Source organism: Bubalus bubalis, chromosome 7, assembly GCF_019923935.1.
Source record: "Bubalus bubalis isolate 160015118507 breed Murrah chromosome 7, NDDB_SH_1, whole genome shotgun sequence".
NCBI classification, from domain to species: Eukaryota; Metazoa; Chordata; class Mammalia; order Artiodactyla; family Bovidae; genus Bubalus; species Bubalus bubalis.
The window spans coordinates 49,868,597-49,887,711 of record NC_059163.1 but is presented as its reverse complement, the minus strand read 5'-3'; positions in this window follow the sequence as shown (position 1 = coordinate 49,887,711).

Sequence of the window (19,115 nt, the reverse complement as noted above, 5' to 3'; positions counted from 1 at the left end):
TCTTCACGACCCCATGAATTGCAGCATGCCAGGCCTCCCTGTCCATCACCAACTCCCGGAGTCTACCCAAACCCATGTCCATCTAGTCGGTGATGCCATCCAGCCATCTCATCCTCTGTCGTCCCCTTCTCCTCCTGCCCCCAAAGTGTCAGTAAAATGCAATAAAAACAACAATGAGATCATTATTCCGTGACTAAAAGATAGTAAAAATTAGAAGGCTGGGCAATGCCAAGGTTGTTTGGGATGTCGGGATGTGTACATAGGAAGTCTCATGCACTGCTAGGGGAAGCACAGGTGGGGGATCTAGTCTGGAGAGCAAGATAACAGTGCTTAGCCCAGTAAAGAATATGCCTGGCCATTCTCCTCATAGATACTTAGGTTCTAAAGAATTCTCATAAAGGTCCATGAAGGTATGTGTTTAAGGAGGTTTGTGTATTATGACTTGTGGTGGTCACAAGTTTGAAGCAGACTGTGTGGCCATAGCTGGGTGGTAGGTGCAAAGGAAAATGTGGTAAATACACACCAAGGACTACTTACTATGCAGTCATTAGAAATAACAGGCTACCTGCCATAATAAGGAACGCATCTGAGTCAGTTCTGATGAGGTGGATGAACCTAGAACCTATTATACAGAGTGAAGAAAGTCAGAAAGAGAAAGATAAATATCGTATTCTAACACATATATACGGAAACTAGAAGAATGGTACTGAAGAACTTATTTACAGGGCAGCACTGAAGAAACAGACATAGAGAACAGACTTATGGATATGGGGAGAGGGGAGGAGAGGGTGAGATGTACGGAAAGAGTAACATGGAAACTGATATTACCATATGTAAAATAGATAGCCAATGGGAATTTGCTGTATGGCTCAGGAAACTCAAACAGGGGCTCTGTATCACCTAGAGGGGTGGGATGGGGAGGGAGATGGGAGGGAGGTTCAAAAGGGAGGGGATATATGTATACCTATGGCTGATTCATGTTTCAGATTCATGATTCATGTTTGACAGAAAACAACAAAATTCTTTAAAGCAATTATCCTTCAATAAAAAAATAAATTAAAAAAATAAGAAATAACAGGTTACATATATACAATCCCTAGCAGCATGGATGAATTTTAGAAACATAGTCCTTGATATGAAAATAACAATAAACAAATTATGTAAATGTGAAATACAAACTCATATGTGCACCCAGGGTTGAGACACCACTGCTTGAATACACCAAAGCAGAAAACCAGGAAACGGTACTGTATCAGAAGCCAAAAGAAAGATAACTTCAGGTAGAGAATGATTTACAACACCAAATACTGCAGAGATTTTAAGATGTGAAAGGAATCCAAATAATTTAGCAACTAGAAGGCCATTATTGACCCTTGGGGAAGAGCTTCAGAGGAGAATTGGGGGTAAAGGAGAGTAGTAGCTTGAGGAATGAAATGCAAGCAAGATGCTGGAGATGTGGAAGGTAGACAGCTTTTTCCAGGAAAACACATAATCATCCACTTGAAAGACAACCCTGACATCAAGCTATAATTTTACATGATAGGGACAGTGCTGGATTTAAAACATGTCCATACTCCATGCTTCCACTGCAGGCAGCATGGGTTCAACCCCTGGCTGGGGAACTAAGATTCCACAAGCCATGTGGTTCAACCAAAAAAATAAAATAATGCATTGATATGTCCTTAAAGCCTTTGATGTACTGTGCTTAGCCACTCAGTTGTGTCCGACTCTTTGCAACCATGGACTGTAGCCCACCAGGCTCCTCTGTCCATGAGGATTCTCCAGGTAAGAATACTGGAGTGGGTTGCCATGCCCTCCTCCAGGGGATCTTCCCAACCCAGGGATTGAACCCAAGTCTCCCGCATTGCAGATGGATTCTTTACCATCTGAGTCACCAGGGAAGCCCAAGAATACTGGAGTGGGTAGCCTATCCCTTCTTCAGGGGATCTTCCCAACCCAGGAATTGAACTGGGGTCTTCTGCATTGCAGGTGGATTCTTCATCGGCTGAGCTATCAGGAAAGCCCAAAGCTTTCGATACTTCTCCCTTAAAAAGCTAGAGTTCAATTTCCCCTTCTCTTGGGTATAGGCTAGATTTAGTGCTTTACTGGACTTACTTGCTTCTAACAACTACATACAGAGGAAGTAGTGGTGATGGTTTCAGATACTAGGTCATAAAAGGCATTGCCGCTTCCTCCTCTTTCTTAGATAATCGCTCTGCAGAAATAGCTGCCTGGTCACGAGGACACTCAAGCAGCACTACGGAGAAAAACTGAGGCCCTTGCCAGTAACCAGGAGAGTAAGCTGCCTTGGAAAGGTTGAATTCCAGCTGCAGGCAAAGCCTTCAGATGACTGTAACACCAGACTACACCTTGACCAAAGCCTTATGAAAGACCCTGAGCCAGAATCACACAGCAAACCCACCCCCCAAACTCCTGAACCACAAAAATTGTGAGACAATAGATGTCTATTGTTTTAAGCTGCTCAACTTAATAATTTGTTACATAACAATGGATAGCTAATACATACACTATACAGATGGTGGACAATTTGAATTTTTGTATGGTTAATACGGGTTTCCCAGGTGGCTCTAGTGGTAAAGAACCCGCGTGCCAATGCAGGTGAGGTAAGAGATGTGGGTTTGATCCTTGGGTCGGGAAGATTGCCTGGAGAAGGAAATGGCTACCCACTCCAGTATCCTTGCCTGGAAAATCCCATGGACAGAGGAACCTGGAGGGCAATAGTCCATGGGATCACAGAGTTGGACACAACTGAAGCGACTGAACACACACACATGGCTAATACTCTGACTTACTTCAGATAGATCTGGAAAAAGACACGTCACATAAGATTTATCAGAACTCTCCCTTTCTCTTTCTCTTTTTCAAGTTTGTTTATGTATCCACGTATGTTAAGTTAGCAGTTATTTAGAAGAAATTGCTGCTGCTGCTGCTGCTAAGTCGCTTCCGTCGTGTCCGACTCTGTGCGACGCCAGAGATGGCAGCCCACCCGTCCCTGTGATTCTCCAGGCAAGAACACTGGAGTTGGTTGCCATTTCCTTCTCCAGTGCATGAAAGTGAAAAGTGAAAGTGAAGTCGCGCAGTCGTGTCCGACTCTCAGCGACCCCATGGACTGCAGCCCACCAGGCTCCTCCGTCCATGGGATTTTCCAGGCAAGAGTACTGGAGTGGGGTGCCATTGCCTTCTCCATAGAAGAAATTACATCATTTAAATTTTAGTGGTGAGCAGTTTAATTTTTTTATTACATGGGTATGTGGATTTCTACATTTTACACTGGTTTTATAAATTAATGATATCTAGAAAAGATGTCCCTGTTTTTTAAAACTAGAACCATGTGCATTTTATTCATTCACAGTTTCATGTCTGGCTTTAGCATTTGTCAGTTAAACTTGGCAAAACATTTGGGAAAAAGTAATCAATTTTTATTGCTTTCATTAGAACATTTTCTTTATCAGCTTTGGGAATGGATTTTATACTTTGTTGGCTTTCAACCTTTCTCTAAATTGCCTTTATAATTTTCTTTATCTTCACTCAGACAGACTCTTTAGATTTAGAATATGTTTTAAAAAATCATTTCAAGTTGTGGCCCTTTTTTAAATTAGACCACAGATACTCAGGATTAGATTGATTTGACTGATCTCACTTTTTTGTAGATGGCCCAGTATCATCACTCCCTCCACCTTACCCCACCCGAACCCCATTCTTAAAATTAATTTCAGTCACTTTTAATGCTCGACCCCCAGTGTCTTTCATGTCCAGATCTCACACCTGAAAATTCCACTTGAATTAGTTTGGGGCAGGACCTGGACTCATTCCTTTTACAAATCTGATTCAGTTCAGTTCAGTTTAGTTCAGTCGCTCAGTCGTGTCCGACTCTTTGCCACCCCATGAATCGCAGCACGCCAGGCCTCCCTGTCCATCACAAACTCCCGGAGTTCACCCAGACTCACGTCCATCGAGTCAGTGATGCCATCCAGCCATCTCATCCTCTGTTATCCCCTTCTCCTCCTGCCCCCAATCCCTCCCAGCATCAGAGTCTTTTCCAATGAATCAACTCTTCGCATGAGGTGGCCAAAGTACTGGAGTTTCAGCTTTAGCATCATTCCTTCCAAAGAAATCCCAGGGCTGATCTCCTTCAGAATGGACTGGTTGGATCTCCTTGCAGTCCAAGGGACTCTCAAGAGTTTTCTCCAACACCACAGTTCAAAAGCATCAATTCTTCGGCACTCAGCCTTCTTCACGGTCCAACTCTCACATCCATACATGACCACTGGAAAAACCATAGCCTTGACTAGACGGACCTTTGTTGGCAAAGTAATGTCTCTGCTTTTGAATATGCTATCTAGGTTGGTCATAACTTTCCTTCCAAGGAGTAAGCGTCTTTTAATTTCATGGCTGCAGTCACCATCTGCAGTGATTTTGGAGCCGTCCAAAATAAAGTCTGACCCTGTTTCCACTGTTTCCCCATCTATTTCCCATGAAGTGATGGGACCGAATGCCATGATCTTCGTTTTCTGAATGTTGAGCTTTAAGCCAACTTTTTCACTCTCCTCTTTCACTTTCATCAAGAGGCTTTTTAGTTCCTCTTGACTTTCTGCCATAAGGGTGGTGTCATCTGCATATCTGAGGTTATTGATATTTCTCCCAGCAATCTTGATTCCGGCTTGTGCTTCATCCAGCCCAGTGTTTCTCATGATGTACTCTGCATATAAGTTAAATAAGCAGGGCGACAATATACCGCCTTGACGTACTCCTTTTCCTATTTGGAACCAGTCTGTTGTTCCATGTCCAGTTCTAACTGTTGCTTCCTGACCTGCATACAGATTTCTCAAGAGGCAGGTCAGGTGGTCTGGTATTCCCATCTCTTTCAGAATTTCCCACAGTTTATTGTGATCCACACAGTCAAAGGCTTTGGCATAGTCAATAAAGCAGAAATAGATGTTTTTCTGGAAACAAATCTGATTAGGTGATTCTAATTGGTAACCAACTTGAGAACCTGTGTGGTAGACCCTTGCTATTCAAAGATGATCTTAAGATCAGCAGAACTGGCTTCACCTGAGAGTGGTTTGTTGCACAAACAGAATTTCAGTTTCCATTACAGACTCACTCGTTCAAGCAGAATCTGCTTTTTAATAAGTCTCCAGGTCATTCATAAGGACTTTAAAATTAAGAGCACTGGCTAGATTCAAATCCTCCCTCTACGACTTACTAGCTATGTGACACTGACTAACTCAACTTCTCTGTGCCTCAAATCCCTCATTTATGAAGCAAGAATAATAATAGTACCTACGACCTATAGGGTTGATTTGAGAATTTCACACGATATTGCACTAAAATTTTTAGAATGGTGCCTGTCTTATAGTAGTGAGGGCACAAAAAATGTTAGGTATTATTTATAGCAGTTACCTCTTTTTGCTTCTTCTTTCAAGTAATACTTCTTGGACTCTTGCTGCTGCTGCTGCTAAGTCACCTCAGTCGTGTCCAACTCTATGCGACCCCATAGACAGCAGCCCACTAGGCTCCCCCGTCCCTGGGATTCTCCAGGCAAGAACACTGGAGTGGGTTGCCATTTCCTTCTCCAGTGCATGAAAGTGAAAGGTGAAAGTGAAGTCGCTCAGTCATGTCTGACTCCTAGCGACCCCATGGACTGCAGCCCTCCAGGCTCCTCCGTCCATGGGATTTTCCAGGCAAGAGTACTAGAGTGGGTTGCCATTGCCTTCTCCATCTTGGACTCTTAACCATCATTTAAACCACTGGCTCCAGGTTGCTTCTTTGGAAGCTGCAGGCTAACCAGAGCAGAATCAACTGAGTGCTTTCAAAAATCTAGAAATCCCTCAGTCTCATCTCTGAAGATTCTGATTCAGTCAGTTTGCAGACTGAAAACTAATTCCAGAGAATCTGTGTTTTTAAATCCTCCCAGGGTGATCTGGGTGATCTGATGCTCAAAGTCCTTAGACTGGGAATCAGTGCTTGGCATGCTGATATTGCCCAGCATTCACCCTACCCTTTCACTACTGTAACATCAGCTCCACTGGTGGCCTGACAACTCTAGCTTAGGCCTTTTCCTTAGCTCCAGATCGACATACCTAACTGATCGTGACAGCCCTCCACTTAGGTATCCTGTAGACACTGTAAAATCCTCACATTCAGAATTCATCCCAACAATCAAAATGCCCCCTTCCAACAGAAAGTCCTTTGACACATGAGGCCCCTGACTCTCTGTCAGCCAGTGGTTCCAGCACCCAACACTGTGCCCAAAGTCAGGAACATGGGAGTCACTCTTGTCCTCTTTCTTTTTAATTGTCCTATTCAGTAACAATATCCTTTTGATTATATATCTTCATTATTCCTGAAATCTGTTCTCCTGTCTTTGTTAGCACTTCAACCATGTAAGTTCAGGCTTTCATCTTTTCTTTTTTGGAGTAAAATAGCCTTAATTGATGTAGCTGTTCTTCTTGTCTTTTTTATTTTTTTTCTGTGGACCATTTTTGAAGTCTTTATTGAATATGTTACAATATTGCTTCTGTTTTATGTTTTGGTTTTTTCACCTTGAGGCATGTGGGATCTTAACTCCCCTACCAGGGATAGAACCTGCACCCCCTGCAAAGGAAGGCAAAATCTTAACCCCTGGATCACCAGGTAAGTCCCCTCCTTGCCTTTAATTTAATCTGTTAACTACACAGCTGATAGTGATTTTTCTGAAATTCAAATCTGACCCTGTGTTCATTCCCTTGTTTCAAATCCGTCTATGCCTTCCCTATTGCCTTTAAAATAGAAAGTCCTTTCTATGACATATGAGGCCCTTCATGGTACAGTCTCTATTACTCTGATCACTTTCTCTCTACTACTTCTTCTCTGCTATGACTAATATGATTATTTTGGAGATGTTCAAAGCAACCCGCTCTCTCACCTGTAGGTGCATATGCTGCACTCTTCTCCTTGAGCACCCTTTCTTTGGTTCTTCCTTTAGCTAACTCATTTGTCTCTCAAAGTTACCTCTTGCAAAAACCTTGTTCCCTATGATGCTATAGGATCCCCTTAATTACAATAGTAATTGCATTATGAACTGTACGCGTAAGTAGTTAAGCATATGGATTCCAGAGTCAGAGTGTATAGATCTGAGTCCTGGTATCACTGGTTACAGCTCTATGACACTAACCTACTTAATCTCTGTGCTTTGGTCACCTTGTTTGTAAAAGTATTATTTTAATAAGTCATCTCTTATTTTGTCTTGAGAAGTAAATGATATGACACATAAAATTCTTAAAACACTGCCTGACACAAAGTAAGTGCTTAGCAGCTATCAGTTATTATTATTATCTCTATTGATGAACTTAGCTTTTTAACAGCAGAGGCTGTGTTTATGTTTGATTTTTTTTATGTCTTGTTTTGTTTTTTTAACCTCTGTGCTATTTATCTGGTCCCTCCCATATCATATATACTTATTAATGACTATACATCTTTATTCATTCTGTCTTTTAACAACTATTAGATGAGCACTTATGTCAGGCACTATTCTAAGCACAAGGGATACATCAGTGAAAAAATTAAAATTCTGCCTACATAGTACTTACCTGGAGACAGAAGGCATAAGTAAAACATGTCAGGTGGCAGTAGACAGGGAGTCAGAGAGGGAATGGGAAATGCTAGTGACAGACAAGTGTTGCTGATGGGAGAGAAGGAAGAGAAGCATTCCAATTATTAAATAGGATGATCAAGAAAGGTTCATTGAGAAGATGCAGGCTCAGCAAAGATCTTAAGTAGATGAGAGGTTGATATCCTAGGGCACTCAGATATCACACTCAGAGGAGGAAACAATTACATAGTCCCCAAGATGAGTATCTGCTTTGCGTATTTGAGAAAAGGAAAGATCAGTGTTGCTGTAGTGTCATTAGAAGGGGAAGGGCAGCAGAATATGAGGTCAGGAGGAGTTCTCTGATGGCCTAGTGGTTAGGATTCTAGGCTTTTACTGCCAAATTCAAGCCATATTTGGGGGATTGAGATCCTGTAAGCCACATGGTATGGCCCCCCCCTCAAAAATAAAAAACACACAAGTCAGAAGGGAGGCAAAGAAAGATTGCAGGGTCTTATTAGCCATCATAAGGACTTTGTCATTTACTGGAGAACATTGGGAAGCCACTGGAGGGTTCTGAGAAGAGGAGTGAGTATCTGACTTGGATTTTAACAAGATCAGTGTGGCTGCTATGTTAAGAGTAAACTGAGGGAGAAGGAAATGGCAACCCACTCCAGTACTCTTGCCTGGAAAATTACATGGACTGAGGAGCCTGGTAGGCTACAGTCCAGTCCATGGGGTCACAAAGACTCAGACACGACTGAGCAACTTCACTTTCACTTTTGATAACCAGAGTATATCCATACATGAAAAATTATTCAGCTATGAGAAAAATGGAGTAGAGTTGTAAAGTATTGACCTGGAAGGATATGAATCTATACACACATACATGCATCAATCATATGGAAGAAATAAAGCAAATTTCAGAATTAAAAAAAAAGAGTAAACTGAGGCAAGGCAGAGAGAGCAGTTAGGGGACTTGAGCAATAATTTAGGCAAGAGATGATGACATGGACCAGGGTAGTTGTAGTGGGTCTAGTGAAAAGGAATGAGATTATGGTGATATGACTGGAAGAGAGAGCCAAAAGGATTTACCATGTGAGTGTATGTAGGGTGTGAGACAAAAAAGCAGTCAAGGACAGGAATGCCTCCAATGATGTTAGCCAAATTAGAAAGAGGAATTGCCTTCAAGTGAAATGGGGAAGATTGAAAATAAGAGGTTAATTTTTTTCTGTTCTGGAATTGGAGATCAGAAATTTGGTTTGGGATGTGCAAAATTTGTGATGCCTATTAAGTATAAAGGGAGACACATATATGAGTCTGGAGTTCCAGAAGAAGGGTCTGTACTGAAAAACTAAATTTGGGAGTTATCAGGGCACAAATGTTATTTAAACCTGAAAATTGTATGAGATTAACAAGAAAGTAACCACAGAGATGTCCAAACTCTGAATCCAAGGGCACTCCAAAATTTAGAAGACAGAGATGCAGAGGAATCAGCAAAAAACACTGGCCAGTAAGATTTTAAGAAGAATGGAAAAGTGGGAAATTTTAGAATTAAGTGAAGAAAATGTTTAAATAAGGAATGATCAATTGTGTCAAATACTTTTCCTGGAATAGGTCAAGTAATACAAGAATTGAAAATTGAAAAATCAGCAACATGGGGGTCATGGGGACTTTTTACAAGGGCATTTGTAAGTGGAAGAGTAAGGGAAAAACATGCTTGAAGTAGGTCCAAGAGAAACTGGGAGGAGTTGGATTTAGGAAGTACAGAAATTCTTTCAAGTTTTTCCATAAATGAGCAAATAAATAGGATGTGGGCTCAAGGGAAGTTTGGGGGGGCAGTTATTGTTGCTAAAGGTGTGAGAATTATAGCTTATTTATAAGCTGGTGGGAATATTCCAACAGAAAAGGGAAGTCAATGATGTGGGAGAGAGTGAGAACTGCTGCTGCAAGGATGACCTGGAGTAGATTAGAGAGAATGAGATCCACCTGACAAGTGTAGGGTGGGTCTTGGACAGGAGTACAGGAAAAAGACACACAGTAACAGGAGGAAAGACAGACTATGTGGACACAGATGCAGGTAGGCTGGCAGATGTGATGAGAGCCTGAGATTTCTCACTGCATCTCTTAAAGGTCCTTTAAAGAAATATCAGAACACATACTCTGTTATATATATAAATGACTTTTCATTTAACTATTTTAAAAAGAGCCTAGTACGCATGATACTGTTGATAGAAATATAGAGGGACACAGAATCCTTTCTAGCAAGAATTAGTACTGTGGGTGAAATAGGTAAACAAACAATGTGGTGGTGAAAGTATTATCAAAAAGGCATTTGAAAATACTACAGGAGCTAAGACTGAGAAAAGCATTGAACAAAATTTTCAGAATATATAAGTATGCAACCAGGACTAATTTCCTAAGGCTTAATATTCTGGGTCAGTAAACTTGCAAAATTCTGTGTGTTAACATTATAAGAATGTGAAAGTTCTCATTTCCTGCATAGATAGAAAAGTAAATACTTGTATTTGCTTTTTGGCCAATTTGAGGTTGATACAGTGAAACTCGTCTGACACTGTTAATACTTTACACTTCTAGACCTCAAACTTCCTTCCATATCAGAAACTCCTTGGCTCTTGAATCAAAGTTTTAAAAATATTTTTTTCATGTAATAATTTTTCTTAAAAGAATTCATGAATAATTATTTAAATATTTAGAGTTGGCCTGAATCTTAAACATTTTGTGGGAGTTAATTATAAATAAATATAACATACATATATATATATTTCAACTTTAAAAGAAGTTTAAGGCCCACTCTCTTAGGAGTTACTATGATAAAATGAATTATTCCCTTTGTGGTTCTAATCTTATAAGAAAATAACTTCAAAGCTGAAATTTCTGAGTGGAACCCAGATTCAAAACTTCAAAATCAGATACATGCAGCTGCACTCTGGCTCCCCTAATCCATCTAACAGCTTTTAGTGGGTTCTATAAGTGACATTAGAAAAGGCATAGCAGATGTGCAAGATGGCTTCTGAAATCTAAAGTAGGACAGATGGTTCTCTGGTTGATTGACAGCATGAGGAGATCTACGCAAGGGTCACTTCCTGTGAAGGTTTGCCCCTCCCAGCCCCCATTCCTGCTTCTGCCTGCAAATGGAAGGGTCATACAAGAAACAAAAGCAGGGATGGCTATTCAGAGTGTCTTTGTTTAAAAACATTCATTGTAGTGAAAAGATTTTCTATAAAAGAAAAAATCACCTAGATATGGAAAGAATTCTTTTTTAACCTTTGACAAAGAATTGACTCTCTGCATAGTTACAACAAAGTACATTCATGTTTGGAACACAATACTCAGGAGACTGGAGGTAGAGATGAAAGAACAAAGAACTAACAACTGGAATTTATAAGCATTGGTTTAGTACTACCAAACAGCATTGGTTAGTACTAGACTATTTCACCATTGGAAGTCCCATATTGCCCTTAAAAATAAACTTCTTATTTTAAATTTTAACTATTTATGATTGGTAACCAGTAATTAATAGTCTAGGCTACATCACCGGTATGCTTATCCCTCTCTCTCTCTCTTTTTTTTTTCAAATTCCTTTCTAGTACTTCAAATCTTTAAAAAAAGTAAAAACAAACTCATATTCATTGCATGTAAACTAAATGCTGGGCCCTGTACTAGGTGCTTTCTTATAATTTAATATGATTTGGGATCTTAGCAATATTAACTGACTCTTTCTTCTTAGGTTCACATTAATACAGAAACTTGGGCCCCTGGTTTTATTGATATTCTTTTTCATCTCTTCTGCTGTTAGAGGGAAGTGTAGTGTTAGTGGCTCAGTTGCATCGGACTCTTTGCAACCCCACAGATTGCAGCCTGCTGGGCTCCTCTGTCCATGAAATTCTCCAGGCAAGAATACTGGAGTGGGTTGCCGTTCCCTTCACCAGGGGATCTTCCAGACCCAGGGATTGAACCCGGGTCTTCCACACTGCAGGCAGATTATTTACCATCAGGGAAGCCCCGGGTGTCAGAGGGAAACCAAACACAAAATACACCCAGGAGAATATGTCCATGCCCAAGTTCAGATGCATGCTATGATTCCAAGATTTCTGCCTTCCACCCAGCTCTTGAAGACATTTATACAGTGGCAGATGCAAGGCCTCTCCATACAAGAGACTCAGGAACAGTGATGTGTTTGTAAGGAAGTGCTGGGGATAAATTGTCTTGAAACTTCCTTTGTCTAAAATTATGCTTATTTAGAGCAAGCTGCCAAAGTACCAGTAAATTCACATCCTGCTGGGAAGCCTGCATTTTGGAGGGTCTTCAAAAAGTGCTGCACATTGATAAAAGTCTGAAGACTATAGTGGATCCTATCCATCTAGTCAAGGCTATGGTTTTTCCTGTGGTCATGTATGGATGTGAGAGTTGGACTGTGAAGAAGGCTGAGAGCCGAAGAATTGATGCTTTTGAACTGTGGTGTTGGAGAAAACTCTTGAGAGTCCCTTGGACTGCAAGGAGATCCAACCAGTCCATTCTGAAGGAGATCAGCCCTGGGATTTCTTTGGAAGGAATGATGCTGAAGCTGAACCTCTAGTACTTTGGCCACCTCATGTGAAGAGTTGACTCACTGGAAAAGACTCTGATGCTGGGAGGGATTGGGGGCAGGAGGAGAAGGGGACGACAGAGGATGAGATGGCTGGATGGCATCACTGATTCGATGGACGTGAGTCTGGGTGAACTCCGGGAGTTTGTGATGGACAGGGAGGCCTGGTGTGCTGCAATTCATGGGGTCGCAAAGAGTCGGACACGACTGAGCAACTGAACCGAACTGATACACAGATACATTTAGACTTTACTACTGAGGCTCATGAAGTAAACTGGGTCCTGACCATATGGACAGCAACCTCCCAGCTACTTCTTCCCATTCTCAAACAATTCTAGAAGCAACGAATAGCCAACTAAGTGACACAGAAGAATGAATAAGTGATCTGAAAGATAGAATAATGGAACTCACTCAGTCAGAACACCATACAGAAAGACAAATGAAAGAAAAAGAAAGAAAGAAAGCAACGTATGAGATCTATCGGATAATATAGGTGCTCAACACTGCTAACTATCAGAGAAATGCAAATCAAAACCACAGTTAAGGTATCATCTCATACCAGTCAGGATAGTCATCATCAAAAAACCTACAAATAACAAATGCTGAAGAGGGTGTAGAGAAAATAAAACCCCTCCTACACTACTGGTCAGTGTATTGGTCAGTCAGCAAAAACAAGACTGGGAGCTGACTGTGGCTCAGATCATGAACTCCTTATTGCCAAATTCAGACTTAAATTGAAGAAAGTAGGGAAAACCACTAGACCATTCAGGTACGACCTAAATCAAATTCCTAATGATTATACAGTGGAAGTGAGAAATAGATTTAAGGGACTAGATCTGATAGAGTGCCTGATGAACTATGGACGGAGGTTCGTGACATAGTACAGGAGACAGGAATCAAGACCATCCCCAAGAAAAAGAAATGCAAAAAAGCAAAATGGTAGTCTGAGGAGGTCTTACAAATAGCTGTGAGAAGAAGAGAAGCCAAAGGCAAAGGAGAAAAGGAAAGATATACTCATTTGAATGCAGAGTTCCAAAAAATAGCAAGGAGAGACAAGAAAGCCTTCCTCAGTGATCAGTGCAAAGAAATAGAGGAAAACAATAGAATGGGAAAGACTAGAGATCTCCTCAAGAAATTAGAGATACCAAAGGAACATTTCATGCAAAGATGGGCTCAATAAAGGACAGAAATGGTATGGAACTAACAGAAGCAGAAGATATTAAGAAGAGGTGGGAAAAATACTCAGAAGAACTTTACAAAAAAAGATCTTCATCACCCAGATAATCATGATGGTGTGATCACTCACCTAGAGGCAGACATCCTGGAATGTGAAGTCAAGTGGACCTTAGGAAGCATCACTATGAACAAAGCTAGTGGAGGTGATGGAATTCCAGTTGAGCTATTTCAAATCCTAAAAGATGATGCTGTCAAAGTGCTGCACTCAATATGGTAGCAAATTTGGAAAACTCAGCAGTGGCCACAGCACTGGAAAAGGTCAGTTTTCATTCCAATCCCTAAGAAAGGCAATGCCAAAGAATGATCAAACTACCGCACAATTGCACTCATCTCACAGGCTACCAAAGTAATGTTCAAAATTCTCCAAGCCAGGCTTCAGCAGTATGTGAACCATGAACTTCCAGATGTTCAAGCTGGTTTTAGAAAAGGCAGAGGTACCAGAGATCAAATTGCCAACATCCGCTGGATCATCAAAAAAGCAAGAGAGTTCCAGAAAAAACATCTATTTCTGCTTTATTGACTATGCCAAAGCCTTTGACTTTCTGGATCACAATAAACTGTGGAAAATCTTTAAAGAGATGGGAATACCAGACCACCTGACCTGCCTCTTGAGAAACCTATATGCAGGTCAGAAAGCAACAGTTAGAACTGGACATGGAACAACAGACTGGTTCCAAATAGGAAAAGGAGTACGTCAAGGCGGTATATTGTCACCCTGCTTATTTAACTTGTATGCAGAGTACATCATGAGAAACGCTGGGCTGGATGAAGCACAAGCTGGAATCAAGATTGCCAGGAGAAATATTAATAACCTCAGATATGCAGGTGACACCACCCTTATGGCAGAAAGTCAAGAGGAACTAAAGAGCCTCTTGATGAAAGTGAAAGAGGAGAGTGAAAAAGTTGGCTTAAAGCTCAACATTCAGAAAACGAAGATCATGGCATCCTGTCCCATCACTTCATGGCAAATAGATGGAGATACAGTGGAAACAGTGTCAGACTTTATTTTGGGCAGCTCCAAAATCACTGCAGATGGTGACTGCAGCCATGAAATTAAAAGACGCTTACTCCTTGGAAGGAAAGTTATGACCAACCTACATAGCATATTTAAAAGCAGAGACATTACTTTGCCAACAAAGGTCCGTCTAGTCAAGGCTATGGTTTTTCCAGTAGTCGTATGGATGTGAGAGTTGGACTGTGAAGAAAGCTGAGCATTGAAGAATTGATGCTTATGAACTGTTGTGTTGGAGAAGACTCTTGAGAGTCCCTTGGACTGCAAGGAGAGCTATCCAGTCCATCCTAAAGGAGATCAGTCCTGGGTGTTCTTTGGAAGGACTGATGTTGAGGCTGAAACTGCAATACTTTGGCCACCTGATGCGAAAAGCTGACTTATTGGAAAAGACCCTGATGCTGGGAAAGATTGAGGGCAGGAGGAGAAGGGGACAACAGAGGATGAGATGGTTGGATGGTGTCACCAACTCAATGGACAGGAGTCTGAGCAAACTCCAGCAGTTGGTGATGGACAGGGAGGCCTGGAATGCTGTAGTCCATGGGGCTGCAAAGAGTCAGACATGACTGACTGAACTGAACACTATTGGTGGGAATTGAAATTGGTGCAGCCTCCATAAAAAAACAGTATGAAGATTCATTTAAAAATTAAAAATAGAGCTACCATATGATCCAGCAATCCCACTTTTGGGTAAATATGCAGAAAAGACAAAAACTCTAATTCAAAAATATTTATACACTCTAATGTTCATAGCAGCACTAATTATAATAACCAAAACATGGAAACAATCCAAGTACCCATCAACAAACAATTGACTTAAGTTTACGTGGCATACATATACAATGGAATATTAACCAGTTGTAAAAAAGAATGAAAATATTTCCATTTGCAGCAGCATGGATGGACCTAGAGAATATCATATTCACTGAAGTAAGTCAGAGAAAAACTGACTGAAACCAAATAGTATATGGTATCACTTCCATGTGAATCTAAAAAATATTACAAATAAGTCTATATACAGAACAAAAACAAACTCACAGATATAGAAAACTAGCTTATGGTTACCTAAGGGGAATGGAAGTACAAAGGATAAATTTAGAGTATGAGATTAGCGGACAAAACTACTATACATAAAATAGGTAACAAGAATTTTCTGTAAAGTACAGAGAACTATATTCAATATCTTGTAACAATCTATTGTGGATTAAAAAATGTTGCCTGACATATCAAGAATGCTGTGGCCATCAAGCCACCAGCTATTACCACGGCCCATAGCTGTAAGCTGAGGGAACTGAAGATGGAGACAAAAGGGCTGCTGAATGCCAAGCCCTCAGCCACTGCAGCCATCCCCAATGGTGTACAACGAGGGGACTCAGGATGAGAAAGAACCGGACACTAGCTCTAGGTAGCTAAGGTTCATGTTAAAGAAATGATCTCAATGACTCTTGCATCTTTCCATACATAGAAAAATACTAAAATCATTAACTTGAGATGTCTGGTATTCTTTAACCAAAAGTAATCTTTTGATGTTCCGACTACCTGGTTTTTGTTGCAAAGCTCCCATATTGTATATCCTGGCTCCTCCCTGAACTTTTTGGAGCAGTCCCTCAGAGCTGTCTGAGACGCTATCTCCTGGGCTTGATGTCCTCAGCAGGTCCACCTACTAAAATATAATTCTCAACTTTTATGGTGTACATTTTTTTTTTCAGTCGATACCACAATGGAAAATAATCTGAAAAAATCATATATATAATTATATTAGTTACTTTGCTGTACACTGAAACTGGCATAGTATTGTAAATCAACTATATTTCAATAATTTTAAAAAAGAGAGAGAGAGAAATAAAAAGGTGAATCAACTTTCAGTAAGCCTTTGGCGCCTACCCAATCTATGTTTAAATTCTTTAATTATTGCATTACCAATGGACTCATTAACCTCTAAATTCCAGAAGAGAAAATGCCAATTTACCTTGAATGTTTAGAATTTTATTTTTTCCCACAGAAAGAGTACCATACCGTTTCTTCAATAGAAATCCAAGTTTTCAGTTAACTTGATTGCTGAGAAATATGTGGGCAACAGAAAATACACTCATCAATGTGTATCATGTGTCAAGTGTTAGGCCTGGCTCAGTAATATAAAGAATATGGTAAAATTATGTTCTGTACTCTTATTTATTCAGAAAGCAAAGAGCAGATTACCTTTTAGTGTTAAGCTCACTCAGTGTGTCTTCTAATTTTCCTATTTTTGTTTCTTCTTTTATAAAAATGTACTCAAATTCACTTAAGAAACACTTATTGATTTCACACTATGTGCTAATCATTTTTGATGCCGGACAGGCTCCTACTGTTATGGCTCTTTCATTTTAGTGAGGTGCTGGAGAGAGGGGGTGGGGGGAGAGAATAGACAAATAATTGTTTAGGTCATGAAGAATGGCATGAAAATATTAAATGGAGTAACATGGAGAGTAACTGGGGAGCTATTTTAATTGTGTGATCAGGGAAGGTTTCTTTGATATGACATCAGGTGCAACCACAAACAAGAAGTCATGTGATCTGGAGGAACAATGTTATTGAAAAAGTAACAGTGGTTGTAGAGGGAATGATGATTGCAAAGGCCCCAAACCCAGAACCAGACTACCATGTTCTAGGAGCAAAATGAATATTAATTATTAATATTGATGACCTTAAGGATATATTTAGGAGTATTATGATTTATAAGCCAAGTTGTCAGTCTGAGAGAAGCTCTGCAATAGAGACAGAAATGAGCAAAAAGATCACAACAGTGGCAGAACAACATTATAGTGACAGAATTTTGCACAAAGAGGTAGGAAGAAGTTATTAATCCTCAGGGTGTATTTCAGGGAAGTCTTTGCAAAGGAGGTAATGTAAAAGCAGGATTTTGAACTATCAATAGTGTTGACAAGGCAGGAATGATGACTATGTCAGGGGCAAAGCATACAGGGAACTGTGAGTGCAAAGGAGTTTCCTACAATGAGCACGAAAATAGAAAAAAGTGAGGCTCAAGAGGGCAGAGGCCAAGCCATGAAAGGGCTCGATATTCTGTGCATGATAGGAGATATCAAAGGCTCTAAGGAATGAACCACAGGATTGAATTTTAGAGGATCACCACAGACTGTCTCCCAAATATGTCTGTGGGAGAACAAAATGAAGGTGGTGAAAAAAAGATGGAATGAGGATAGCCACAGTTGGGCTCAGTAAGAAATAAAAGTGATCTGAGAGGTTTTTAGGAGTTAAACAAAAGAGGGCTGACTGTTCACTGCTTCAGTCGCTCAGTCATGTTCAACTCTTTGCGACCTCATGAATCGCACGCAGCATGCCAGGCCTCCTTCTCCATCACCAACTCCCAGAGTTCACTCAAACTCATGTCCATCGAGTCGGTGATGCCATCCAGCCATCTCATCCTCTGTCGTCCCCTTCTCCTCCTGCCTCCAATTCCTCTCAGCATCAGTCTTTTCCAATGAGTCAACTCTTCGCATCAGGTGGTCAAAGTATTGGAGTTTCAGCCTCAACATCAGTCCTTCCAATGAACACCCAGGACTGATCCTCTTTAGAATGGACTGGTTGGATCTCCTTGCAGTCCAAGGGACTCTCAAGAGTCTTCCCCAACACTACAGTTCAAAAGCATCAATTCTTCGGCACTTAGCTTTCTTCACAGTCCAACTCTCACATCCATACATGACCACAGGAAAAACCATAGCCTTGACTAGACGGACCTTTGTTGGCAAAGTAATGTCTCTGCTTTTGAATATGCTATCTATGTTGGTCATAACTTTCCTTCCAAGGAGTAAGTGTCTTTTAATTTCATGGCTGCAGTCACCATCTGCAGTGATTTTGGAGCCCAAAAAGATAAAGTCTGACACTGTTTCCACTGTTTCCCTATCTATTTCCCATGAAGTGATGGGACAGGATGCCATGATCTTCATTTTCTGAATGTTGAGCTTTAAGCCAACTTTTTCACTCTCCTCTTTCACTTCCATCAAGAGGCTTTTTAGTTCCTCTTCATTTTCTGCCATAAGGGTGGTGTCATCTGCATATCTGAGGTTATTGATATTTCTCCTGGCAATCTTGATTCCAGCTTGTGCATCATCCAGCCCAGCATTTCTCATGATGTACTCTACATATAAGTTAAATAAGTAGGGTGACAATATACAGCCTTGATGTCCTCCTTTTCCTACTTGAAACCAGTCTGTTGTTCCATGTCCAGTTCTGTTGCTTCCTCACCTAATCACCGATAACGTTCAGTAGCTGGCTCTCTACAAATATTTGTATAGTAAAGAAATGAATGGTGGTTGAAAAGTCATGAGTCCCGCCCTCAAACTTCCATTACTAGAGAACTTGGACGGCTTATGCCTCGTTTAAGTGTGTCGTTTTAAACCCAACAACCCTATGAGGTAGGTCGTATTTCCATTTTTCAGTAGAGAAAAACCTGAGGTTCAGAGAGAGCTGGAATGTACCTTGCCTGAGGTTTCTAGAACTAGTCAGAAGGCTCAAAAGTATCAACCAAGTGCACGTTTAATAATTATTTGCTACTGCTAAGCCTGGAGGCCCAAAGGAAGAAGTGCGCTATGTAAAGCCTAAAAGCAGAGAAAGCTAAATAGCCAACTCTAAACAGAGGATAAAAAGGGCTTCCAGAACGTTCCTGCTGGCCA